A 12861-nucleotide genomic window follows, 5' to 3' on the forward strand; every position below is an offset into this window, starting at 1 on the left:
GACATCATCATCATCGTGCCCCCCCCCAGACTTTCAGTCTATCCCCGCCTATGATATGGAGGAAGAATTTATGTGTCATGAGTGTAACCTCTTTGCTCCAGAGGTACACGCATGTGTACCTTCATTTTTTAAGGCATTAAACGGTTTTATAATGATTCTTTTTCAAGTTAACATCTGTTAACTCAAATAGTCCTAGCAGATATATCGACTCAAATTAACTAACTAATTTATTTATTTATTTTGGGCATTTTGGCACACAGCAAACACAAATCAATCAGAAAATTTTTTTTAATAGTATATATAACTACTATCTTTAGACGTAGTTATATATTACGCAAAACTGTCATTGTCTTGAAGGGGGGAGTGAGTTATCATTACATTATTCGTAAATCAAATATTTGTCATAAATTCTTCATTCTGAAAAGCATATTTTCTTCTAGTTGTGCGAAACTCGAATGAACGCATTAGCTCATCAAATCTTGCGATGTATATTTCGGATAAAACATTATAAAAACTCATTACTTTCAATCATTTATTGCAAAAAATCATATTAAAACATGTCATAATGACTCGTGACATTTGAATTTCACCAAAACTGTGAACTTTAACTGAATTTAATCCGATTTAGAATCGTTAAAAACTAAGACTACAACAAAAGTCGATGGAATCGTCAATTTAATACTATAAATTTTGAATTTATCAGACGGTAAATAAGCAAAAAAAAAAGTACTCATTTGTGAAAGGATACTGTGGGTCCTCCTTTCTAACCCTTTTCTAACCTCCTCCATTCAGAAGGCTACACAAGGGGTGATCATTCTGATCAAAAATGAGACAGCAAGTGGAGATCGTCATGCGAACAGCCATAAGGAAAGCATTAGCGAGATTCTGTGAGCAGCCTTTCGACCCGAGTCACGTGACTCTGATCCTTCCTTCCCATTGTGTAACTCCCTTCGCGCTTCCTCTAGTATTATTATTAGTCTATGCATTAAAACAGTCTCGTCGTGAGCTGAATTTTCGTGCCACACAATCATCATCAGAATTACTTTCACTCGAGCTCGATTAACTCATGTCCACCTCGGAATCTTTTTCCTGGTGTATCTCCACTTCTTTCTTGGAATTCTTTGAATCATTTCATGTAAAATGAAAGATTCTGCTAATAGAAAATGCATTTAAAAATTTAAAAAATTTGCTTTTTTTTCAAAGCACACGTTCTTTCAGTGAAAACTCTTAAACATCGAACTGAACAATCTGTCCAGAAAGTTCCGGATATATATATATACAGGGTGCATAGGTAACAGAGTGCAATTAACTGAGTTTAATTAACTAGTGTTTTACTGACGAACTGTTGGCCCTAAAGGCAAACTTTCAGTTAGAAAAAAGTATCCAAATAACGTGTTGTACTCTGATTTATGCTATTAATGTGGCAAGAGGGTTGTTTAGTTAATAAATTTAAAAATATTTTTTATACCGTCCTCTCTCTCTCTCTCTCTCTCTCGTGTACCCAAAAACCCAGTAAGACAGATGTTACCCTGTTTTTCCTGATGTCATCTATAAAAATTCCCCGTTTTTAATTGCAATATTAACTGAGATATTTGAATTCGAAACACGAAAAAAATATATATAATTTAAAGCGGGAAAACCATTTTATACAAATTTTATGATGTTTTCCCGCAACATACCTCCATTTTTTGAATTCGAACATCTCAGTGAATGTTCCACTTAGAAACGTGAAATTTTTATATATGGCATCAGGAGGGACAGAGCAACAACTTTTTAATTAGGTTTTGTGGACACACGGGGCCGGTAAAAAAGTTTTAATCAGGAAGTACGCCTCTAGTTCGCCAGTAAAATGCCATACTCCCTGTTACCTACGCACCCTGTATATATAAATTTAAAGAAAACTGTTTAGTTCATGAAATAAGGCAAAAGATTTAATTCGCTCAATCTTATCTGAAACTGAAATTTTAAAATTTAAAAAAATTTATTTAAAATTTAATTTTTAAGCTGTTTTTAGTGTTTTTTTTTTTTAAATTTGCAAAAAATTAAGTATCATCAAACATATGTAAAACTTTATGCTGTTTCAGGATAACAACATATACAAGAAATATTTGTAAAAAGTTTTAGTAAAGCAAAATCTTTAATTATTATTTTTAATGATATTTCTACTAGAGCAGTTTTTCACCACGTTTAGGTATGAGACCTTTTAATTTAATTCTAGATGAGTCAGTTGTCAAGGAAGAAAAGGAAATATGTCGAATTTGACTTCCTTTCCTGTATATGGGTATGTAGAGTCATGAAACACAATTTGTACACCGTCAGTTCATTTCCGATAAATGCTTCATGGTGTTGAGAGTTTCCGAAAGATCGAGTGAGATGAGCAAAAGAAAAAGGAAATGAGATTCCTCCCAGCATCACAACCAACGAGAAATCAATTCATCCTCTTCTTCCGAATTCGCATTCGTTTCCGCGAGACTTCAATTATTTCTTTAATTTTAATTGCAATATCCGGCAAACAGAAATTATTATCAAAAGTTCTAAAATAATCGGAAATCCGTCTCTATTCGACATTTTTTGTACAATACCTATTTAACTAGCAGAGCAATTCTGCAGCTAGTGGAGGGGGGGGGGGGATCTGAAGGTCTGCCTGTTCTTCCCCCCAGACCGAAAGGCGAGAAAATGATTGCTATTCATGAAATCACGTGATTAAGTCCAATGTACTGTCACAGTTTTTGGTACTCCTCACATTTTTTCAACTCATTTATAGACAAAGATTTTAACAACTGGCTGCTGCACAAATACGAGTTCAGGAAAGAAAATTCAACTGTAACTAACCGATGGGAATCAAACCACCGTGCTATCGCAATCCGAGCAAATTCGCTAGACCACCACGCTAGAGAAGCAACGAATATCTTTCCTTAGAGCATATATACGCTGAAAGCGAGCGCGAGTCAGTACAATGGCACTACCTCCTATGTACAACAGACGTAGAATATAGGAGGTACTGACAATGGACAGACTCAGAACTCAGCATACACTGACATTTACCACCAGATGGTCGCTTATCTGTAAATGATGCCACTCTCTCGGCTATCCATACAAAGGTTTTAACAACTGGCTTATGCGAAAAGAAAATTCACATTAAAGACATCCTACACTACTAAAACATAGGCGCTAGAACCTTGGGACTCAAGTTATATCAACCCTCCCTCTCAGCTCACAAAAATTAATAAATATACAATGCACCCCCTTCTCCTGAGAACGCGTTTTGGGACTATAATGGCAACTTCCATCCCCACCTTCAATACTTTCTTCGTGTAATGGCGGCGACGGTACATCGTTTGAAAACCGGTCGTTCCTATTTTACTCGCAGTGAACTGAAGCATAGTTTTGTTTTTGCTTGATAGATGGAGCAATGGTCCCTTTTTTTTAATATTAACTGTTTTCATAGGGTTACCAGACGTCCTTCTTTAGGAGGACATGCCCTCCATTTTTTATTTCATTTCAAGCGTCCTCCTAAAACATTCGCACGTCCTTTTGTCCTCCTTCCCAAGTTCCCAAAAATGTTTTTCATTTTTTTACTGGGGAAATTTTTTTTCACTCTGAAGCATAATTATATCTCGTTTTCTTTTCCACCCATCTTTACACGCTTTGACCAATCGTCGTCGAAATTCCCAGAATACAAGAACTCAAGTTACACCCAAGCAGGTCAGATGCTATTGTAGCCATGACACAGCTTGCTCCAGGATGATATGAAAAAGACATTTCGAAAAACCGCTCCGGAAGAATAAACCATTCATTCCAAGATTGTTTGCTAAGCAACAGCTAATGACGTATACCGAAGTGAAGAAAGAGGCGGGGTGTTGCCTCTTCCATTCAGAAATAAAGAAAAAAAGGATGTACAAACAACACTCAATTCTGATTCCGGAGCGAAATCGCCTCTGGCAAAAAAAAAAATCAACGCTCTCGAAGTTAAAAAAAAATCTTCTGAGGGTAGAGAAAAAAAACCTCTCACCTTGCTCCAGGCAAAATAATAAAACTGACCAGACTGTGTGAACAATAAATTAAAAGCGTGGGGAGACGGGTCATATTTGTTCTTTTTTTTAGAAGTTCAGTTCTGTTTTAGTTGGGAAAAACTATTGTGTGGCGGGGTTTTTTTTGGTGAATTGGAGCCATCCGTTGTATAATTTAGGAAAAAGTGGCCTCACGAATCATGCTGACGTAAGCGTCCTCTTTTCTTGGTATTTGAATTTTTAAACCCTAGTTCTAAGTTCCAACGAACTTTTGACGCAGTGTGTATTCTATAATATTTTTCATCTCATAAGGATGAATTTTAAGCAAAAAATGTTTTATTCAGCTTAATTTCGGTTAGAAGTTACTAGAACTTTTTCGTTTTTGATTGATGAATATACATCGGGACTCTTCCAGTCAAAAATATCGATCCAAAATTTCTTCACGACTCAACCTGTCAAAGTTCCAAGATGAAGAAGAAATAAAATGGAAAAAAAAAACACGTCTTTTCACACAGAGAGAGAGCTACTAAAAATTCCTCTCGCATCAGAATCCACCAACATTAGTTGTTTGAGAAAGAATCAATACTTTATATTGTGCTATCGCCCAATAACACTCATTTCCACAACCATCGACGCTCTCGGTACTTTTTCTTTTTTTTCTTCTCCCTAAAGAATAAATAGTGAAGCCCGATGTTCGAGCTTAAAAGGTTCTATTTTACTCTTGAAACGAGACTTGACATTTCTCATGAGAAAAATGATGCCATGTCTCGTATGAAACGAAATTTTCCGTTCGATAAATACACGAAAATTCATAAGGAAACGTCAAAATAACGCTCTACCCCGCTACCGAGTTCTCGTGATGGATACTGACGGTCAATTTCGAGAGGAAGTACATCAAAAAATTGAAATATCGTGTATTTAGTTGAACTTATATTTAAATAAGTCTATAACACGCGTTGTTCATACACTGCCTGGGCGAAGGGGCAGAAAAAAATAAAAGCTGCAGTATATATATATATATATATATACATACATATATATATTTATTTATTTTACTGCTCCTACTTTGCACGTCTCGGGAAAAAAAATGTTGGGATTTCGGATCATTTCTGTTGTTTCAGTCTTGGAGACAGCGATAAAATGAAGCTGCTGAGTATTTTAGCATACTTATTTAAGGTGCTTCATAAAGTATAGTGTGCTCGTCATCCATCTTCGAGCTAATGACGGGGTTGCCGTTCCCAGAAATATTGATATCCCAGAAATCGTTAAAAAAAAAGCGGGGTAGGAAACAGCTATTGGCTAGAGCTTCTGGAAACCTTAGGCTGACTCATCCGTCGTAATTAGTCAAAGGTGCGACGTCAGTATTATCACTGTAGCCAACAGGGCCGTCTTAAAAGTATCATGGGCCCCCGGGCCAAGTGGTTTTTCGGAGGCCCTACTTGGTAAAGCCTGGAAAATTTCGACCGGATCTCATTTTTGTGAGGCCCCTCTTCTCTTGAGGCCCCCGGGCCGTGCCCGGGTGGGCCCATGCGTTAAGACGGCACTGGTAGCCAATCGTTGACCTCTAGGGCTCCTCAAGGCTGAATTATCTGCCGTCTTTGAAGCGAAGTGTATTAGGTAGTATTACAAATACAAATACAAATACACGCCACAACAGGCAAATCGCCCGAGTCCAACAACGCCTCTACAGCGCTGTTTCCTAAGACGCCTTGAAACCCGAGCGAACTCATCGAGGACTAAAAAAGGATCTAAAAAAAAAAAGATGTTCCCACCTCCGTCTCAAAAGCATCATCGCCCCAGGGCTAAATAAAAAAAAGAGGGCTTAGGCACTACCTCTAATAAAACATATTTATTGTCATAAATCATTGTGGCAGATTTTATCGTAGAAGCCCCTACTGCAGGATGTAGAGGCCATGGGTCCCCGTGTCGTGCCCGGATGGGACTCATGTGTTTAGATGGCTCCTTTCCAAAACACGAATCAAGAGGTTCGATTATAACCATCGCCACACACAAGAGAAGCTCCCGCACAAGAACTCTGCCTCTGCGCAATGGCATATTCTTCAACAGAAATAATCATGATGCTAATCATTGAATCATCGGGTGGTCATCCGTGTTGTCGGTGAATATATTTTCATTACGAAATCAAGCATACATCCTCAATGTTAGAATGAAAACCATGATTTCCCCCCTCCCTCCTAACGGTAGGCCTGGCAGGGATCTAGCACGGGGACCCGGGATAGAAATCTTATTATTTTTGTTTTATTTTTCTATACTATAAATTCATTATATAGGAGGATCACCAAATATCTCAGTCCAGGGAGCCTGGCTCTAGGTTGTGGGGAGGGGGGGGGTGGATGAGCACCGAGATTCTCGCGGGAAAGGGAAAAACTTTATTCCAGCATTGAATGTGCCCGTCTAAATTCCCCCCAGATAGTAGGCACATTCTTTTTTATTTCACCTGCACAGACCTGTTATTTCTCTGCGTACAGAATTTTGATATCTCGATATCTGCGCGAAATTTGACGAAAATAAAATACTACCTTATACAATGTACGGAATTTTTCTCTGCTCACATAAAACTCTGTTTACAGGGAGCATTCCCAGTCCTTCTCAGACTCTAAACGTCCATACTTTGAAAACTTATTCACCATGAAAAAATCGTGCTTTTCTTTGTCACTTTTGTCCATAACCAATGCACGGGTAAAAAAATAAAATTTTATCAGTAAAAATATGCCTTTTCCAGAAAATATTGAAAATAAGTGTACAGAGTACAGTACAGTATATATACTGTATACATATATTACAATATGTAAAACATCAATGATCTGGAACTACTGCTGTCACTTCACTCAATAAAAAATAGAATTGTTGTGATTCTTCGTTTGGAAATTGTTGATCGGTTTTGATCAGTGTGCCGCATTGCAAAAAATATAGTATGACATTGACAAATATATTTTGAGCAATAATATTAGTTGAATCGTCAAGTTTGCTTCGAAATTTCAGCAGTTGTTAGTTTTGTACGGTAAACTATTGTTAGTAAGGTGCACCAAGAATAGTCCAAAACATCCTCCTAGGCCTACATTCAAGGTTCACGAATTTTTTGTTATGCCCATTTTACTAATCTAAATTTACCGCACACAAATAGCAACTGTTAACATTTTTGAGCAAACTTGATAATTCAATTGATATTACTTTAAAAATATTTGTCAATATCATACTAATTGACTTTTTCTATGCGGAGCACTAATCAAAAAACCACAGTCATCTCAATTTCAATCGAAGAATCACAACAGTTTCATTTTTTACTTGATAGGTGACAGTAGTCGTTCTAGTTCAATGATATTTCTTACATATAATATATATACACGGTGATTCCCCTTGCCGCATTTTACTGGTAACCATTGATCATAGAGGCATACTTCCAATTAGAAAAAGTATCCAAATAACGAGTAGAACTCAGATTCGTCGTTCATGTTGTAAGAGATGGTATAGTTATCAAAATATAAAAATTAACTTTTTAAATACTGGTGGCACCCTGTCCTCACAATTAGCGTCTCCTATACGTTAGGAGTTCCTCAGGAATATTAACGTTTAGGCGTGTCTGGTTTTCATGTACTTACAGTTAGACACAATTAGAAAGTTATTGCTCACAGTCTCTCTTGAGGTCAACAAAAAAAATTCCACCTTTCTAAGTGCGACATTCACTGAGATATTTCAATTCGAAAATCGGAGGAAAGTTTGGAAAAAAAAAACAGCATATATAAACTAACGGACGCTTCTTCCCTTGATTTATGCTGTTCTTTCAATATGCTGATTTTTTTTAAAGACACTATCTCGTTAAAATGCAAAATAAAGAACACCTTTGCGAGTACATATTAGTGACAAGAAAATTTTCTTTGAAAGTTCTCCGAGTTCCAGGATTTTTAAGGGTTCCGTTTGATCATGCGGAACACCACACCGCCTTGGCTTTTTCTTTATCCACGTATAGACCAGTTTTTTCCAAAGTGGGCGATGAGAGAAAAAAATTTCTGAAGGGGGCGATGGAAGTTTGGGAAACTATGAGCCAGCGGTTCTCAAGCCTTTTTGACCCAGGGAGTCCTTTCCGGTATAATTTCTATAGCGAAGCCCGAGACCTATTTTTGATTTATTCATTGAATTTGATATTTTTTTGAATAATGAAAATAATTAACTTTTTAATTTACTTTTTTTTATTTTCCTCAAGCGACCGCGGAGCCCCTGTGGGTTCACTAGTGGTTGAGAACCGCTGGTATAGATATATGTGGAGCGGGAGATCAATTTTCTGTTCGAAAGACAGTTTTGTCTGCTCTCCTTTACAGGCACCTTACGATTGGCCAAGTGATGGCTCTTCTAGGCCAATGCTACACTTTTGCTCAAAGATGGCGCGTAGGTCAGCCTAATATTTCAAGCAGCTCTTATACTCAATGAATCCTTTACCAATCAATGGTATGTTCTAGAATGACGATGGCAAAATAAATTTAGTAAGTGGTTAAAAGATCATAAATCATCCAAACAATTAGACTGTCAACTACCAATTCCGATTTAAATCTAATCGAGATCCTATCGAACTGAAATGAACACCAATTAAATGAATTACTTCAACATTTTCATGTGTTTGACTTTATTTATATTGATATAATATATAATTTTCATTGCACGTAACAGCTTGGATACAGTGGATAAAAAATATTTGAAAGCTCACAATAGAGCAACTTACATCAACATACACATTTAGCACATGAAAAAGGCTGCTAATGCAGTGGCACAGACTGTAGTACAAGAAAATAATAGGCACACGAAGATAAGGGAATGGATATTCTCTTACACACACACATATATATAAATGGAGGTTTCCTTTCATTATTTCAATGCATGGGTGAGAGCATGTTATATGATACGCAAAATACAGTCATCACAGAGATGAAAGGATAAATCAAGCTCTAGAGAAGGTTTTCTTTTTTTAAACCTGTAATGGACATATATCTTCAGTAAGAAAGTCAGCATATTCTGCACTTTTTTTGGATGTTCGTAGCAATACAATCACACTTATCTATCATCAAGGAAGTAATGAGATACCAATCAGAAATATTCATAAAATATACAAGTTAAAAATGATTTGAGCACCTGTATTCTTATTATTCTTCCCTTTAATTCCAATGAATATGATTTTCATTGTTTGATTCGTTTCAGATCACATAAGGAAACAAAAAATTAAATCAGGAAAAAATTTTTAATGAAAAAATGATGCACCCAGACCTGCCAATCTATAAAAAAAAGGTTAAAAAATCCTGCAATTTTTCCTCACAAAAATCCGGTAATTTACTGGAAAATCCGACAAGAGTACTTTTGAATGTCATATTTGTCATTTTATTGCAACGAAAGAACCTACACACAGATATAACAACTTTTGGAATCCAGAAATCCAGATATTTTCCCGAGGAGGAGAGGGTACACCCACTCCCAAGAACCCGATCAAAAAACATTGTGAATAAAAAATTTTAATCAATTGAGAAAAGTGCCCCACCCAGGTCCTGGGTATCCCTTAAGCAGGGATGCTATCAGTGAAGTGATGGATAATCTTGGGTATACGAACTCTCAAAAGCAGTTCTATATTTTCTTTTTGAAGGCATTTGATCTGAGAAAACAAAAAAATTCAAAATATAAGGCTGCTGATGCTCTCTCAATCAGTTATGTATTGTTTGCAGCGTGGTTGTTCATAGAATACAATAAGTATACACGGATGTCGACAACCAAGACCATCCTCTGATACAGTCACGTCATTATCAATTTGTTTAAATGCGGTCACTAAGACATTTTTTGATGGCTACTCAAGGACATGACGTCTTCAACAGAGTAGGTAGGTTTCGCTAAGGTGACTAGAATAAGGATAAGCTATATCTAGTGGCTATAGGTTCCGTGAACTACGGCTGCGCTGTATAGTTTTCCCCAACGGCGACAGTAGTCATTGATGTCACAACATCGTGAAAGCTCAGGGAAAATATTAAAAATTTCGATCGAAAAAATGTTTCTTCCACATCCAATTTTCACCTAAAATCCGGAAAAAGAGCAAAAAATCCGGAGTTGGCAGGTCTGCGCATCATATAAACAAAAATACAATAAAATTTACAATATAATGTTTAACCAGAAGAACAGACATTCTTTCGCTTTCTAATTTAAATTTTGCTACCTACTGCAATTTATAATATCAATTGTGTACGTGTGAAGAGATCTCAGAATATTTTGCTTTCATCAACTGATAATCTAAATTTTTGTTACTCAAAGAGGAAATTGATTTGAATGAATTGATCAACTGGAATTAAATTCTTATTGAAATTATTCACTTTCAATAGTTTTTCACTCGCTAGAAATGAACCTTCCGAGGAAAAACTGGGATAACTAATCTACAGTGTATAAAATGTAATTTGAAGCATCTACCAATCTAAAATGTGATCCCACACTACCCAATTCAGAACTGACAGAACATGAACCTGATTTAGTAGAATTCACACACCTTTTATAAATTTTTATGCATGATTTATGACTTTATTCTCTGGACATGCATATCAAATTTTTTATGAACTCTTAAAGGAAAAAAAATATTTTAATTTCTTCGATATTATTTGCTGCAAAAATATATACACTGAGTATGTAATTAGTATTCTAATTTTGCTCAGTGAAACACTGGTTGAATAGCGAGAGAGAAAATCTCCAATCCACTATTGATTTTATAGCAACATAGAAGGCCTACAGCAAAAGCTCAGCAAGCAAAAGCACTCCTCCCTGTTCCAAAAATAAGTTTAATACCTTGTCCCATATACAGGAGATGGCATACCAGATATTAATCTAATAAGAACCTAAACTTTAATCTCGACCAAAAGGAACAGAAGCAATATAATAGCATAAGGAAATAAACTTCACAATGGGACAACAGGTGCGCATAAACATATATATATATCAGATAACTATAATAAATGCTTCAACAACCTTATGACAAATAAATAATGCTAATAAAATAGTAGCTAAACCAAGGCGTACTGTAAGCTGCAGGAACCCCTTGGGACAGATTAGCATCTGATTCCCAGATGTCGATATTTTGCATCTTATTAGCTTATCTTGGGGCTCCCTGAAGCTTTGAGCCTCAGTAGTCCCATAGTGGTTTCAGACTTTACTGAACTTCACATACCATTACAAAGATCCTGGATTATTAAAGACTTGATAAAACAGCTGACATGTCTCAGCACAAATGCAACAGTTTTGACCTCCTTTCAGAATAAAATTACATCAATCAAGAAACAATATCAAACATCTTCAATCACAAATAATTACTCTTGGAAAATATGAAAGCAATGCTTTTACATGTCATATTTTCACAGAAAATCCTTCACACATTAAAAATTTTTTTTGTAAATCTATGTATACTTAAAAGGACAGAAATAATTTGATTTATAATGAACTTCAGAAAATGACTATTAAAATATATTTTTCTTCTTTTCAGTCTTCCCTACAGAATTTACAAAACAATAGTGATTAAAAAAACCCTTTTTCTTTGTTCCAAGCTCTGTAATGTCGATAATGTAATTTATTAATTTGCATCTGTGCAAAATAATGAGCAAGATCTTATTACAAGAGAAAATGAGTTCAGGAAGAAACTTCACACAATATACATTAGAGATTCTTAAATTTGTTCGGCCTGCTATCTGTTTTCGATTGGGATGCAGGGTGATCAGAATATCAAAGTGATCAACTCTGAACACAAAAATATATGAAATTGGGTCACAATGAGCGGGACATCAGACATTTTGGACATGAATCCTATATCAATTGATAGGTGGCTCACATTCATATCATGCTGAAAATAGCTTAAATTATAGCACACCAATATAATTAGTCGAAACTCAATTTAATGAATCAGAAGATCAAATATTATTTTAAAATTTCATTGCATAACTGACCCCTGGATTGAAAAACTCTTGTCTAGATTCACTAGGAAAAAAATGTTATTAATTTTGATGCTCAATGAAACATATATAGCAATTAAAGATGTTTCACGAGTCAATCTCAAAACCTACAACTCAAGTTGAAAGAAATGAAAGTTACATTATTCAAATAAGCATTTATAACATACACATCACAGGAGAAAAAATTCAAATACTTCTTTGGAAATATCAGGAAACCTTACTACATGGGTGAACAGGATAATTTTTTTCCTTACGTAACAGAGTACTATGACCGAAAATGCTAAATTGCATGATGAAGCATTCGTCAAAATTGAATTTACACCAACAAACTGAAAAAAAAACCTTTGTATAAAAAAGAGAAAAATGGCACTCAAAATATCACAATAAATAGCTAAAGATACACGATTAAAATCATTCATCAGTCAAACTGCTTTTTGAATTAAACTTACATAAATTACATCACTGACTAAATCATAGAACATAGTTACTACAGTATATGTTAATAGCATAAATACTCCAGTATATGTGCCAAATTTAGTGAGAATACAAAAATTTGGTGTGACCAATATCTTTCATCACCAGAGAGAAGCTCAATATATTTTTAAACGATCTATGAGATAAGAAAAAATCTGAATAAGACTTACATGACATAATCAGTCAAGGGTATCTCAAAAATTTAATCTTGTTGAGCCCCCACAGCTAAGATAAAGCAATACTAGGAAAGACTTATTCATATTTAATGTTTTGATACTCTGTAGCAGAAAATTATAGCTAGAAGGGATCCATTTTATGATGAATGTCTTTCTATAACAAAAAATATTTGAAGTGAATGCAGGGCTCCCACTCAAAAAATGAGAAAAAGAAAATGCAGGAAC

At 35.4% G+C, this 12861-nt stretch overlaps 1 pseudogene; it reads right to left on the reverse strand.

Moving 5' to 3' along the window:
- Window positions 1-10745: 10745 nt before the first annotated feature.
- LOC149078901 (U2 spliceosomal RNA) lies at window positions 10746-10919 on the reverse strand (annotated as a pseudogene).
- Between the last annotated feature and the right edge of the window lie 1942 nt (window positions 10920-12861).

Source organism: Pholcus phalangioides, unplaced genomic scaffold, assembly GCF_987345545.1.
Source record: "Pholcus phalangioides strain wild (caught in Gottingen) unplaced genomic scaffold, Ppha-v1.0 ptg000013l_1, whole genome shotgun sequence".
Lineage (NCBI taxonomy): Eukaryota > Metazoa > Arthropoda > Arachnida > Araneae > Pholcidae > Pholcus > Pholcus phalangioides.